Below are 16,576 nucleotides of genomic sequence, written 5' to 3'. Positions count from 1 at the left end.
CATTCTGTACAACTCTCCTCCAATCCTCTGCATAACACCTTGATTCAAAGATGTTTTTTTGTTTGTTTGTTAAATTAGTTGAAATGAAACTAATAGCTCACCAAACTGTAAAAGCTCTTAGCCATGTGTGGTGTGTGAGCGGTGCTGTGTTGGTGGTTGAGGGTGATCTGTTATGGAGATGGGGGAGAGAGTGTAGAGGTTTCAAGGCCAGGGTCGAGGCATGTTGACCTCAGGTGATGGCTGGGGGAACAGGACCAGCAGCAGTCATATACACACAGAGAAGGTCTTGGCTAGCTCTAGCCTGCTAGCAGATCTATTCTTTAGCCAATTCCTCTTGTATTTGTTGGCATGCTAAAAACAATATGACAAAGATGACTAAAAAGCACAAAGCTCTGCGACCAGGCTAGAATGTCATCATGTTCCTATTAGGATGTAAACCAATCCAGAATCAGGCTTGGCATCAGTCACAGAACTTTTCTCTTCCAAGCTATGTTCAACTGTGATGAGAACATTTAACAGGGGTAGACTTCTTCCCCCTAATTGAGCAATTAAGATTCACCTTCTGTAGAGGCTCTAGTCCGTCCTGGTCCTCAGTTCTGTTCAATACACCATCAACCACCAGTCAACTGGACCGGGCCCGAACCTAGCCCAGATAGTCTCCAGGAAATGGCTCAGGGGGACTGCTGGTAGTTGTATCCAGCCAGCCACTGTGGGACAATGACAGTCTGTCTTGTGATTTATGTTTGCCTCCAGATCAAAACACTGATAATGAAGAATCATGGATATCGCCCTGGCAATAGAGTTTGAACCGGTGTTCCATGGATCTGGCCCACAGTTAAAGGAAAACAATGGCCATCACAGAGGAACTGGTCCTGGATGAGACAAGAGCTGCTCTTGTCCTGAGTTCTCAGGCTAATCTGACTGCAGCTCTGATCTGATAGAATCCGAATATAGAATAAGGCCTGATATTGGAATGTCCATCACAGTCATCTGCAACAGAGTGGAATTTCAGCACCACGTGCAACACAATACGCAATGCTAGGCTAACTATTAAAACCACAATAACAACAACAAAACGCCAGAAGCAGCAGAGGAGCCCATTTTACACGGCAGTATTCCCATGTGACACTATCCTTTGAATACCGGCAGCAAAACAGGGAAAAACACACAGTAGCGCATAAATGAGTGAAATGTTGGGACTAGGGAGGGAGAACGTAATAAGATGTAGAGCAGAGACGACCATTCTCCAGCCTGCATAGTCCTCCTTTCATTACATTCTGCAGATCCCCCACCAGCTATAGACACATTTCCAAATCTTTAAGCAATGTTTACAAAATAATAGACTACTCGATCAGGTTAAACATTACACTTGACCTGACTGCCCTAAGCCGTGTGCCAACAACAGCCCGACAGATATGTCTCCTTCACAGAAAGTGTCATATTTCCCAACAAGGGAAATTCCATTGAGATCCTATTAACACACTGGCATAATACCCTTTCCTGCACACTAAGCACTTTTGAAAGATTGTGAATCATTTGGAGGGGGGGGGCTTGACACTGCCTCTCTCCCGACATCCATCCAATCTCCCCCTCTCTCATTTGGCATGCTGGTGCTGGTATGCAGTCACTGAGCTAATCACACAGTCCTTTTAGTTCACACCACGCTGTCATACTTAACACACACACACACACACCTCAGCCCATCAATAAAAAAACTCACTGTCTGCTTTAAGGTGTCCACGTGCTTCCCAGCCAAAACAGTTCATAATATATGCACAAACTATTCTGACAACATTTTGTGACGTTTTTGTTCACTTAGGACTTCAGCAAGGGGTTTTTCAGCTGTTCGGGCACACAACATGTTTTTTTTTTTTCTCATGGGAAGCCCAAGTCAAACGCCCAAGTCAAACGCCCAAGTCTATGTCCCCATCAGCAATTAGTCAACTGTAGGAATTCTTCAATACTGTGCCTGCTGTCATTCAACGAGAGATGACTCAAACCTCCTTCACATTTTGTTCACTTGAGAAATACTGCACCAAACATCCTGGTCAGATGCAAAATTGCACGACAAAGATATCCTTTGCAAAAACGGCAAAATTTATGACAGATTTCTTAAAATGACCAGATGAATTCTGACTATTTTGAGGAAGTGTATACTGGCTACGGTGTCTTAAAAATGGACAAACTGTACCAATGTCGCTTTTCTTTTTTAGAGTGAAGGTCTTTTAATGGAGTATACGAGCACACTGGCCGAGTTGGGGTAGCCGCCAGCCAAACCGAAGCATGCGGACGCCTTCACTAGACAACAAATCAGTGGTAGATCTAGGAATAGATCCAATGAGCCAAATCGTTGAGCATTTTAGCTAGCCTTAGGCTACTAGGTCTAATGAATAACTTTCAGGTCTAATAACCTGAAGGTGAAAATCCAAAAGGTCTCTATTCAGACGGGGGCTGGAATAATAACACACTGTGCTCTGCACCTTACCAGCTCTACTCCCAGTGACAAAAGACAGTACAGACCCAGTACCAAGGGCCAAGGCAGGGCTCTTATCTCAGGCCCTCACATGGTCCACTTTTCAGCACTGCTCATTGTGTTGGAGCGCTTCCTGCCTGCCGCTCAGGAAAACATGTTGACTCATCAGCAGCAGTACCCACCCACTAACCCACTAGCCTGCTGGGAGAGAACAGCAGAGAGGACCAGCAGGCACATCCTCAGGGAAGGAGGGAATCAGGAGGGCTTGAGGGTCGTGTGTGTGTGTGCCTTTTTGTGTGTGTGTGTGTGTGTGTGTGTGTGTGTGTGTGTGTGTGTGTGTGTGTGTGTAAGAGAAAGGAGTGCACGCGTGCAAGCCGAGGGTCATTGGTCAGGTGATAAAGCCATTCCCAGGTCACTTCCTCCCGTATTCCTGTCCTACAGCTGTCAGGAGACCCACTAAACCCACTAACCTTTATTGTCCAGGGGGAGTTCTTACTTGGACAACAAAGTAGCTTCACAGAGTGGCTTAATACACAAGGAGTTGTGCATACATGCTAGGTTGGAAATTGTGTGCTTGGGAAATTGGAATGTTTAACTTCGAGTCAACAACCCACAAAGTCTACTTTTCTGTCCATCATCAACATCTGAATTTGATAGATTGACCTAGATCTGTGTTTACGCCAATCCCTTGAACATGAGGCGGTGCGTGTGCGTGCGTATGTATGTGAGTGTGGAGCTGGATCATTTCTGTTTGACGTCCTGCCCTTCTGCATGTCACAGACCCATCAGAGCCCGTCATCCGGCTCTTTCTACCTCGCACATCGACTCACTGCTCTCCATCTGCTCAAATCCCTCTCGCCAGGTTGTGGAGCGTGACGGATGGAGCAAGAGACAAGTTCACAGAGAGAACGGGACGATTTCTGACAGAGGGAAGAATTCTCAAGAGATCTTCCACACAGACAATACAGTGCTGTTTACACTGGTGCATTTCAATGGACTTCCTTTGCACGGTTAGTGCTTTCATGAGTTTTGGTAGGGCTTTATTGAACCCTGTGGGACCCCATGCCCCCCACTCAATGGGCTCTCAGTTCTCTTGTTGCCGTGCCGACGTGCGTAGAACCGGTTCTGCAGGTCCGGGGAATGCAGGAGGCTGATATTATATTGAATCCTTCAGAGAAAATACAACAGCTACAGGATCAACACAGAGCTGAGCTGCCTGACCGCATGGAAACGGGAGGGGAAGCAGGGGGGGAAACGTGGAAAACACCAGCCATTCATCTGTCATCTACACACAGCACTGACTGTTACGGCGGATGGATGGATGGATGGATGGATGGATGTGAGGAGAGGAGATGTCCTGCTGTTCACTGTTGAGGGGAACAGGAGGAGGACTGCTGCTCCCTGATCTTACTCCTCAGAGAAACCTCTCTGTGAGTGGAAGTGAGCGAGTGCCAACACAATAGCACCTCTCTCAGTACAGAGGAGCAGAGGAAGGTGTGATTGTTGAGTGTGGCTAAAGGAGTTCGGGACAGGTTCAACAGCAGAGAACAGACCTGGGGTCAGTTCCTATTCCAAACAGTTTATTTGTAATTCCACTCAGCCAATCGCTAATCCGCCTCTTGGCAATGGCAGTCCGGACACAGAGCTAATGCTTTGTTTCTTAAACGATAGTAAGCCACAAGAGTACTATTGAGTCACTCTGTAGGGGAAAGTACTAGAATATGGGCCATATGCCAGAGGAGTTAAGAAGTGGGCTACCGGAGTAAGTCTTCTACACTGAAAATGAAAACCCCCCAAAAATTGTTTACGAAATCACAACGGAATACGAAAAGGAATCCTACCTTGGGCCTAAGAGTTTTGCGCGACTGACTGTTCCTGATCGTGTGCAAGAAAATCTCCTGTTGCCAGTCAGAGCAGAGCAGCTGTTGAGTCCCTATGCAGGAGACGCAGCTGCAGAACAACAACCTGCAACAGCTAGACAGATGAGCCGATGCCTGATGGCCATATTAAATATTCAAAGAGAGGTAACTCAGGAAGAGAAACACAACACGTTCTCCACTCTGAGATATAGAGGGCTGACTGTCTATCCTCACTGTTCTCTCTCAGGATAAGGAGCCGACCGGCTCCAAGATGTCAGATAACATCGAAAAAGTCACGACTGTTTGACGCCTAGGTCTCGGGATGTCACATGACATCACGTCAACACGGGAGTCCTGTCTGCGTCGGTGTTACGTCAGCGCCATCGACGGTTAAACTAGGGTTACAGCACACTGGGCCGGTGGTTCCTGTGCAATACAAGACCACTCCGACATGCCTCGGGACCAAATCAACTAGATCGGAGACACTAACACAATTCGAATGTATTTGGTGGAGAAAGTGAATTGGGTATGAGGCATGGTTGACATTCTAGACTAGTGAATGTTTAACGGTACCTACATTACAACTAGGCGGTGTTCTAATTGGTTAAGGGTCCACTGGTGTGTGCATTAGGCCTAGCCAATCATGTTGAACTGGTCATCCAGTCATCTGAAGCAGCATACATGTTTACACCGCACTGTAAAAACATCTGGATACTCGACCTGTTCAAACTGAATCAACACTTCCTGTAGGCATAACGACAAGAAGCCATTTACCGTAGAAACGTGTGTGAAATGTTCCCTAGCTGCAGGGAGATGAATGGCAGCCATTCACACCACGCAGAGTCATTAATATGCTATGTCACATTTATACAGGAGGGCCTAGCTGATCAACCTGTGATCAGACAGACAGACTCATTAGCATTTAGACCTAGCTCTGTTCCCGCTCTGGCTGCCTGTCAGGAGGAGTGAGATATAGGAGAGACTGAGGCTGTCTCTCGCACAAGGCTCAGAGCAGACACGCACACAGGGGTGGGTTTTTAACCAGGCTAACTCGCCTGGGGTGCAACAACACAGAGCTGTGGGGGAGGCTGAACATGTGGAGGCGGATGGATGCAAGGTTAGCTACCTGAAACCCCCATCACTCTGGCCCACACAGAGAGACACAGACAGACACAGACTAGAGGTCGACCGATTAATCGGAATGGCCGATTAATTAGGGCCGATTTCAAGTTTTTCATAACAATCAGTAATCGGTATTTTTGGCCACCGATTTGCCGATTACTGCTGACTACCTGTTACGGGAGGGCAGCAAGAAGCCAAGGTACGTTGCTAGCTAGCATTAAACTTATCTTATAAAAAACATTCAAACATAATCACTAGTTAACTACACATGGTTGATGATATTATTAGTTTATCTAACGTGTCCTGCATATAATCGATGCGGTGCCTGTTAATTTCTCATCGAATCACAGCCTACTTCGACAAACGGGTGATGATTTAACGCATTTGCAAAAAAAGACTGTCGTTGCACCAATGTACCTAACCATAAACATCAATGCCTTTCTTTAAAATCAATACACAAGTATATATTTTTAAACCTGCATATTTAGTTAATATTGCCTGCTAACATGAATTTGTGTCACTTCTCTAGCGTTCCGTGCAAGCAGTCAGGGTATATACAGCCGTTTGGGCCGCCTGGCTCATTGCGGACTGTGTGAAGTTCATTTATTATAGGCTCGTAAACATTCATTCAAACAGCACCTTCGTGTGTTTTGCCAGCAGCTCTTCGCTGTGCTTCAAGCATTGCGCTGTTTATGAATTAAAGCCTATCAACTCCCAAGATTATGCTGGTGTAACCGATGTGAAATGGCTAGCTAGTTAGCGGGGTGCGCGCTAATAGCATTTCAAACGTCACTCGCTCAGACTTGGAGTAGTTGTTCCCCTTCCTCTACATGGGTAACGCTGCTTCGAGGGTGGCTGCTGTCGATGTGTTCCTGGTTCGAGCCCAGGTAGGAGCGAGGAGAGGGACGGAAGCTATACTGTTACACTGGCAATACTAAAGTGCCTATATGTAACGGCTGTCGTAGAGAGGGGACCAAAGCGCAGCGTGTCAAGTGCTCATGATGAATAGTTATTTTAACTCAGAACACTAAAGAAAAAATAACAAAGAGAAAACCAAAGCGCACAGTTCTGTCAGGTACATAAACTAAACAGAAGACAACTACCCACAAACACAGGTGGGAAAAGGCTGCCTAAGTTTGATTCCTAATCAGAGACAACGATAGACAGCTGCCTCTGATTAGGAACCATACTCGGCCCAAAACAAAGAAATACAAAACAGAATGCCCACCCCACACCCTGACCTAACAAAATAGAGAAATAACCCGTCTGTCTCAGGTCAGGGCGTGACACTATAAGAACATCCAATAGTCAAAAGGTATATGAAATACAAATCGTATAGAGAGAAATAGTCCTATAATAACTACAACCTAAAACTTCTTACCTGGGAATATTGAAGACTCATGTTAAAAGGAACCACCAGCTTTCATATGTTCTCATGTTCTGAGCAAGGCACTTAAACGTTAGCTTTCTTACATGGCACATATTGCACTTTTACTTTCTTCGCCAACACTTTGTTTTTGCATTATTTAAACCAAATTGAACATGTTTCATTATTTATTTGAGGCTAAATTGATAGTATTTATGTATTATATTAAGTTAAAATAAGTGTTCATTCAGTATTGTTGTAACTGTCATTATTACAAATAAATACATTAAAAAAATATTAATAATAATAATAAAAAGCCGATTAATCGGTAGCGGTTTTTTTGGTCCTCCAATAATCGGTATCGGCGTTGTAAAATCATAATCGGTCGACCTCTAACACAAACACAGACAGAAAGAGAGAATTGTATTTTAAAACAATATACTTTTTTCTCTGGTTTTGATTCAGTGCTGGTGCCTTGGGCCAGAGAGAGATGGATAAAAGAGAGAGAAGCCCCCCCCATTGGAGGAGTGTAGGCTTGGCAGTAGGCACTGTGTGACTGTGCCACAGTGTCCTCAATTAATTCCATACACCTTACCTAGCAGGCACCCGTTATTTCACCCCGGTCCATCCACAACAGCCACCCCATGGGGGCATCAGTAGGGCACAGCAGGCGCCAGCTCACCTCCTCATGCTCCTCTGAGTGTGCTAACCGCTAAGAAATCTTCATCGCAACACAGCCACAGCTCAGCTATTTTAAAACCAAGCACCAGGAAGCCAACCTGAGAGAAGCAAGGGAGGGAAGTGTAAAAAACACACAAAAAAAAAAAAAAAAAAAAGAGGTGCAATCAGCCAGCAGCGGCCCAGCTCGGAGCTCCCCCTCCGCGGCCCAGCTCGGAGCTCCCCCTCCGCGGCCCAGCTCGGAGCTCCCCCTCCGCGGCCCAGCTCGGAGCTCCCCCTCCGCGGCCCAGCTCGGAGAGCAGCGCTGAGTCGCTGACTTTGGACCACGTTAAGAGGAGGTTCATGATCAAGCCATGGCAACCAGCTGCGGCGAGGGAAACTTCACTGCCGCCTGTCACATGATGCAATTCACAGGGAGGGAAAGGGTAGTACTAGGAAGCAAATTAAGGATAGCAGGAGCAGGCTCATTCAGAGGCCTTGATAACACACGGAGGATCCCACTGACAGTAAATGAACCAGAACCAGGGACACCAGCAGAGCAGCACTGAAGCCCCTGAGCCGTCAATCATATGTATTTTTTATTTCACCTTTATTTAACCAGGTAGGCCAGTTGAGAACAAGTTCTCATTTACAACTGCGACCTGGCCAAGATAAAGCAAAGCCACAAAAACAACAGAGTTACACATAAACAAACAAACAGTAACACAAAAGAAAATAAAGATTGTGCAAGTATGTGCAAATGTAGAAGAGTAGGGAGGTAGGTAATAAATAGGCCATAGAGGCAAAATAATTACAATTTAGCATTAATACTGGAGTGATAGATGTGCAGATGATGATGTGCAAGTAGAGATACTGGGGTGCAAAAGAGCATGAGGGTAAGTAATAATATGGGGACGAGGTAGTTGGGTGTGTTATTTACAGATTCACTGTACCTGTACACAGCCATCGGTAAGCTGCTCTGACAGCTGATGCTTAAAGTTAGAGAGGGAGATATTTTTGCAATTCGTTCCAGTCATTGGCAGCAGAGAACTGGAAGGAAAGGCGGCCAAAGGAAGTGTTGGCTTTTGGGGATGACAGTGAAATATACCTGCTGAAGTGCGTGCTACGGGTGGGTGTTGCTGTGGTGACCAGTGAGCTGAGATAAGGCGGGGCTTTACCAGAGAGAAGGAGTGAAGGAGGCTTTGTTGCGAAATAGGAAGCCAATTCTAGATTTAATTTTGGATTGGAGATGTTTGATGTGAGTCTGGAAGGAGAGTTTACAGTCTAACCAGACACCTAGGTATTTGTAGTTATTCACATATTCTAGGTCAGAACTGTCCAGAGTAGTGATGCTAGTCGGGCGGGCGGGCACAGGCAGCATTTAAAAGCAGTTGGAGGCCACGGAAGGAGAGTTGTATGGCATTAAAGCTTGTTTGGAGGTTTGTTAACACAGTGTCCAAAGAAGGGCCAGATGTATACAGAATGGTGTCGTCTGCGTAGAGGTGGATCAGAGAATCACCAGCAGCAAGAGCGACATCATTGATGTATACAGAGAAAAGAGTCGGCCCGAGAATTGAACCCTGTGGCACCCCCATAGAGACTGCCAGAGGTCCGGACAACAGGCCCTCCGATTTGACACACTGAACTCTATCTGAGAAGTAGTTGGTGAACCAGGCGAGGCAGTCATTAGAGAAACCAAGGCTGTTGAGTCTGCCGATAAGAATGTGGTGATTGACAGAGTCGAAAGCCTCGCCAGGTTCGATGAAGTTTATCTCTCTTATGAAGTCAATGGGAGTGCATTCAGTGAGCTACCACCAGCGCTGACTCTATAGACCGATGCACGGAGCCGTTGAGCTGATAAAGCCCTCAGCCAGCAAACGCCAGGTCTTAGCAACGTACGGACAGAGGCTGTGAAGGTAGAAGACACCAAACACAGCCTGAGCAAGATGCATCATCTTCTGTAAGCAGTGCATTTACAGTATGTGATAAACTCCTGACTGTCAGGGTAAAGCCATGGGGCTAAGTAGCCCTCTGTGAATGGAACGGAGGTAGTGGTTCAGCGGATGTGGCCCCCTCATCCACTGTGATAATATAAACAGTGGTTTACAACTGACTGTCAACAGCCGTGCTACACCTCTCAGGCAGTGAGCAGTGATCTTAGCAGCTACTGTAAGCATGTCAGACAATCCCTCAGGCCAACCTTGGTCATATTAGCCTATTGCAATTTGCAAAGTCAACACGATAACGCTTGACACTTCAGGGACATGGAAATGAAAGGCCATATTTTCAAACTGTGGGGCCTTTCATTAGGACCATGTAACAGATTGAACCTTTGACAGACATGGTAGCAGTGGCTGGATGCAGCCTGACCTCAGCGACAACCAGACAGACTGGCCTATCTGGCCATGCTGCGAAGGACAGTAAAACAAAATCAGATTTTACCACTACCTCTAACCCAAAATTAAGAACAAATGGGTTCTCATGTTCTTGCTCATCAATTCTGACGATAGGCCTAGGAATTTTATTCTTAGAAGCATGCCCAGCGAGTGCAGCGACAACCGGGTTCAATTTGGGTCCCGAGGCAAAGCCAGTTGAGCCCCACTGATCTAGTTACCTTACAGCCCATGCGGAGTCTACCCTCCATGCCTTTTGATTACATCACCAGAAAAATACATAAAAAAACACCCTTTAGATTTCAATGGAGATGACAACCAGGGTTGTGTATTGGGGCAACACACACCTGTAGGAATTCCCAGGTATTCCAAACATCCTGGAATAAACAACAAATCTGGAATCCTCCAACCAGGATTTCTAAAAAACCTAGGAAAATGTTGAAAAGTTACCGGAATTGTACAACCCTGTTCAGTACATTCTATTATTTGAACTTGCGACCATGAAACCAATCTGACCAGACTTTCATGACCTGTGTAAAGGTCATAAATATTACTCAGTGGGAAACAGACTAGGTCACTCCTCATCCTTTGATGTATTGCATTTGTCCTTGTCATGTGCCTCTGCCCCTCAGCCTTTAAAACAAACAAAAATGGGTTTTGTTGTTGTATTTTCCCCCTTTTTCTCCCCAATTTCCATCGTCTCATCGCTGCAACTCCCCGGTTGTGATACAGTCTGGAATCGGGCTGACGCCTCTTGCACTGAGATGCAGTGCCTTAGACCGCTGTGCCACTCGGGAGCACACGTGTTCTTCAGTTTCTCCTATACGCAGTGTTTCCCCTATATGCATCTAAAATCGTGGCCGCCACTGCAAAATAAAATAAACTCTGTAGACTTGCAGCACCAAAGCCTGCACTTCAACAATATGTCGGTTTCATAGAGATGGTTGTAGCCAAACTGAACTATAGACCACTAGTTTGATGTTGACTTCGATATGTCACAAACACCAGCCATCATCAGCCTCGGGCCATGCAGCGAGAAGTGAGCCTGACTCTGCAGCCCCAGGGCACTGACCTGACCTCCAAACACAGCATCCAGCCTGTGTGCCACAGCCAAGATGGGGACTAGATAACCTGGCCAAAACACAGCATCCAGCCTGTGTGCCACAGCCAAGATGGGGACTAGATAACCTGGCCAAAACACAGCATCCAGCCTGTGTGCCACAGTCAAGATGGGGACTAGATAACCTGGCCAAAACACAGCATCCAGCCTATGTGCCACAGTCAAGATGGGGACTAGATAACCTGGCCAAAACACAGCATCCAGCCTGTGTGCCACAGTCAAGATGGGGACTAGATAACCTGGCCAAAACACAGCATCCAGCCTGTGTGCCACAGTCAACATGGGGACTAGATAACCCAGCTGGACATCACACTCTCTATTCCACGTGTCACCGTTGTCATACTTATTTAACTGGAACTAGGTCAGTGCTGAATCTGCATTAACAGATGGACCTAGCACTCTGTTTGGCTTTACTGTACATGATATCATGAATCCAGAAATACCAAGCCCTTTCTTTGACAGAATACCATAGGCCAACATCACAGACACTGGAACTGACTGGATAAAGCCTGTGTGAGGTGTTGATAAAGAGGACAGGTGTGTGCAAGCTGCATTTTGATCATCATGGCATACATTGTTTGCAAAGTAATTGCCTGGAGATCATGGCACAGTGCTTCTTTATACTGCCAAATGCAGATCATGGTGCTATACCCAGCTTAGGGAAGTCACACCCACACCGGCCGGCCAGCTCACTGGCAGGAATAAAAGTGGACTGAGCTGACCCTCATCTTAAGGTAAAGACAGATATACAGTGCATTTGGAAAGTACTCAAACCCCTTGACTTTTTCCACATTTTGTTATGGTACAGCCTTATTCTAAAATTGTTGATTGGGGAAAATAAACATTCAATTTAATCATACAATACTCCATAATGACAAAGCAGAAAAAGGTTCTTAGAAACTTTTGCAAACGTATACAAAAAAAAAAAGAATACTTAAATATACCATTTACATACAGTGGGGCAAAAAAGTATTTAGTCAGTCACCAATTGTCCAAGTTCTCCCACTTAAAAAGATGAGAGGCCTGTAATTTTCATCATAGGTACACGTCAACTATGACAGACAAAATGAGAAAAAAAAAAATCCAGAAAATCACATTGTAGGATTTGTAATTAATTTATTTGCAAATTATGGTGGAAAATAAGTATTTGGTCACCTACAAACAAGCAAGATTTGGCTCTCACAGACCTGTAACTTCTTCTTTAAGAGGCTCCTCTGTCCTCCACTCGTTACCTGTATTAATGGCACCTGTTTGAACTTGTTATCAGTATAAAAGACACCTGTCCACAACCTCAAACAGTCACACTCCAAACTCCACTATGGCCAAGACCAAAGAGCTGTCAAAGGACACCAGAAACAAAATTGTAGACCTGCACCAGGCTGGGAAGACTGAATCTGCAATAGGTAAGCAGCTTGGTTTGAAGAAATCAACTGTGGGAGCAATTATTAGGAAATGGAAGACATACAAGACCACTGATAATCTCCCTCGATCTGGGGCTCCACGCAAGATCTCACCCCGTGGGGTCAAAATGATCACAAGAACGGTGAGCAAAAATCCCAGAACCACACGGGGGGACCTAGTGAATGACCTGCAGAGAGCTGGGACCAAAGTAACAAAGCCTACCATCAGTAACACACTACGCCGCCAGGGACTCAAATCCTGCAGTGCCAGACGTGTCCCCCTGCTTAAGCTAGTACATGTCCAGGCCTGTCTGAAGTTTGCTAGAGAGCATTTGGATGATCCAGACGTGGACTCCAAGTTGTAGAATCAAGGATGATCAATGGAAACAAGATGCACCTGAGCTAAATTTCGAGACTCATAGCAAAAGGTCTGAATACTTATGTAAATAAGGTCTGTTTTTTATTTTGATAAATTAGCACAAAAAAAAATGAAAAACCAACTTTTGTTTTGTCATTATGGGGTATTGTGTGTAGATTGATGTGGAATTGGTTTAATTTAATCAATTTTAGAATAAGGCTGTAACATAACAAAATGTGGAAAAAGTCAAGGGGTTTGAGTACTTTCCAAATGCACTGTACATTCAGAACAGAATGATGGCTAAGATATTATTGGAGCTCATCGTACGGTAAATGTTATTCTCATCACTTGGCTGAGGTGAGGCCTATAGTGCCCTGTGTGAATCTCAAAGGAACAGACAGTTCCCCCAACAACAAAAACACTCTTTGTTCACCATGACTGCCTGGTATTGACCAGCCTAACACGTACACAGTCATAACGGACAACCATGGGAGTGGCAAGGAGGAAACAGCTACGTGAGATCAGGCCAGGCTGCTCTCTCTCAGTCTCACCCCCAGAGTCAGTGTAGCCATGAGCCCTGCAGACCTAGGGAGGCCTACAGTACTATAGGAGAGCGGTGTGGGGCTAGCAGCGCCAGGGTGATAATGACGTCAGTTGCCATCCTAAATGGGCAACACTAGACAGACACAGACCTGCATAGGACAGTTCACATCTATGCCCAGCTATTCACAATGGATTTGAGGTTGCCGCATACCAAGGCCTTTTTGCCCCCCCATTCAGAGAAATTAGTCATTGAAATCGCTTGCATTATTTACCATAAAGTAGTGTGAAAGTACCAGGTTTTGACCACTAGATAACGCTGTTCCTGCTATAGCGCCACACTCAGCCATGTTTTGCTGGTCTCTTGTGTTAATTGAATATATCACAATATTTCCTTTAGAACTTTTGGTAGAAAATAGGGCCGGTACAATACCAGCGTCGCAAAGGAAACAAAAGACGAAGCAGATTTCACTTCAGGAAAACAGCCTTAAATGTTGGAAACAATCATTTATTTATTTCCCAAGCTATAGCACACAACATTTTACATACAGCAGGTTTTTACAAGTTTGGTCTGTGTCGTGTTTTCATGTTTTCCCCATGATGGAAAAAAAATATTGCGATACTGGTATCGTCCTGGCCCTAGTAGAAAACCAATAGATTTGTCTCATGATGAAAATGAGTTGTGTGGTCATCCTCACATTTCAAGCCAGTCCTCCATGAAACCAATTCAGTTCGTCCTTCTTTTACACTTAACCTGTGTCCAGGAAACAGCCCCCCTTGTGTGTGGTTTATTACCTTAAAGAAAAAGGTCTGAATTAGTTACTGTTAGACCATTCCTGCTGTATAAGCATATCATTAGCAACAGCAGTTCTAACGGTCTCAATGTTATGGTCTCTAATGTTCTTCAAGTTGTAAAAGTCCCACAACTGTATAGTGTTTTGCAACGGTACAGGGGTCACAATAGAATTCAGAAATCTGCATTTTGATCTGCAGATACAAAAAAAAAAAAAATGCATTTTAAACCATTTCAGCTGCGTTTTAGATCGAAAATCAATACAGTGATCGGGGGGGTGTAGCTATAGTTTTCCTTCACAGAAAATACATTAGTGAACACACATTCGGCAGAAAACAGATTCATTTTCATCAGATGACAACAGAAGAGCAACGCTATTTGGCTAGCAGCCGCACAAGTAAAGACTATTCATGACCATCAAATGTCTAATATTTATCATAGAAAGAAGGTAGCCAGCTACATTTCCTAACGCTTTGCTTGAAGTTAATCTTGCATTTTACCGGAGAAAAGTAGGCTACACCGACAAAAGATAGATCTTATTTCCGGCGTTAATCCCAAGAAACGCCATTCATTTCCTCCATAGGCTGTGTCCAGCAAACCATGGCGTAATTAGTGCCTACAAAAAGACGCCATTACTATTTCTCGCTCTCCCCGTTCGTGAATTCTCATCCGAGTGGAGAAGTGCAACTGAAGCACAAAATTAGTCTGATGCCGATCAGAAATGACAAAACACAGCAAGATATTTATGCGTTTTATTATTTTGTTTTCCTGCGTATGAAAAACTCAGAATTCTGCGATCCCTGTTGGTAACGGTATTGGGTTGGGTTTAATGCTAAAGCTCACTAATCACAATACATATAGAGTAGGGCTGGGTGATATTTTTCACATCATGACTACATTTCATCTTTCATAATTAAAGTTCTAAATATGCTTTATAAGTAGTTCATGACACCAGGGTGGCAACACGTACATTATCGGTGATTTCAATGGGCCTTTCTCCATGCTGATTGTTTTACACTGTTCAATACAACTTCAAACAAAAATACTTTCTGCATTTACTGCACTTTTGTTATCATTTTCACACTGTGCCACACAGGGCTGCATGATATGGGCAAAACTAGGCCTAGTTAATTGGTGAACTGTTGGAATCATGGAAATAGAATGATTATTCTAATTCTATTGTTGGAATCAGTGTTCATTTTGGCAGCTACTTTAGATTTAGTTTTAGTCTTAAAATACTAAAGTCTTAGTCACACAGTCATTTCATCCTTCGTTAGTTCTAGTTATTATCAGTCGACTAAAACTCTAGTTTTAGTCACAGCCATTTTAGTCACATTGTTTTCTAGTAAATGATGAATATTTAGGGTACCTCTAACTTTCATCATGTGCACATTAAGATAGCCTTGACCAACTACAGTAAAACTTACATGAATAGTCCAGGCTTAAATCACTGAACACAACAGGCACTTAGAGACAGGTTTCTATTTGAGCAAGACATCTATTTCCTTAATGCACACAGATTTAGCAAATTTTCATTTCAATTGTTTTATTCCAGCATTCACTTCCAGCATTTTAATCCATTTCCTGCACTAATGTGTTATTATTTACACACTGTGTCATGTTTCTTTCATCTTAGTATTGCTCTATTTTGGGAGAAGAAAAAAAAATAATCATTAACAATAATTATTCTCCTCCGACTGCATTTTCAGCAGTTCTTACTTTTGCCACTAGAGGGCAATGGGCTGATTTCTGGGGGTCAGTTTCTTACTGGCATTAAAACCGGATGATTGCCCTCTTTTTTAGCCATTACTGAATTATTTAATGTAACAAATCAAACCTCAAACAATTCATGGTAAACTCAAACAATTCATTTAGACCCGGCATTTATTTGAAACAGCCATTTACAGTAGTTGCTGAAATGTGTGCCGTTGCACGGCTATTAAAAAAGGGGCAGGCAGCTATTTGAGACTAAGCAATACCAGCCTCAATTAACAATATAGGCTATAAAGCCTTAGCTGTAAACTGATTAACCTGTAGCCAAGATTCTCCCCATCAGAGCCGTCAAGAGGGTAAATAACAGTGGTTTAATTGAAAAGGAGAGAATTTGATCTTTACAAAAATGCTATTACTATACTTTTAATATACCACTAGACTATTACTATACTTCTAATATTGGACAAAACAGATGAAAAGGAGGTTCAAATCAAATGAAATGTCCATTAGTCTCATGTGGAATTTGTCTCGTCACATTTGTCGATTAAAAAGAAAAGCAAATTGTAATAGTTGTTTTTCTTCCCAGGGCATATTGTCTCGTTATCATAAATGTCTGTCAGGAAAAATAGGTTGTGGACGAGTATTTTTTGTCGTAGTTATTGTTGACGCAATTAACACGGGTTGGAATATAGTGGGCAGCACCTTGAACACGTTGTTTGACATGACAACGGCTGAATAAGCCAGGGAGGAATTGACAGGGTAGGTACAAAAGGGTTGGTCAG

At 44.1% G+C, this 16,576-nt stretch overlaps 1 protein-coding gene across 3 annotated transcripts in view; it reads right to left on the bottom strand.

Moving 5' to 3' along the window:
- ralgapa2 (Ral GTPase activating protein catalytic subunit alpha 2) overlaps positions 1 to 16,576 on the bottom strand; it is a 150,695-nt gene that overhangs the window by 119,033 nt on the left and 15,086 nt on the right. The gene's annotated exons all lie outside the window — the stretch shown is intronic.

The sequence above is a fragment of the Salmo salar genome, chromosome ssa09 (assembly GCF_905237065.1).
Source record: "Salmo salar chromosome ssa09, Ssal_v3.1, whole genome shotgun sequence".
In the NCBI taxonomy this organism is placed as follows: Eukaryota; Metazoa; Chordata; class Actinopteri; order Salmoniformes; family Salmonidae; genus Salmo; species Salmo salar.
The sequence above is the reverse complement of the archived record's forward strand: the minus strand, read 5'-3'. Positions and strand labels throughout refer to the sequence as shown.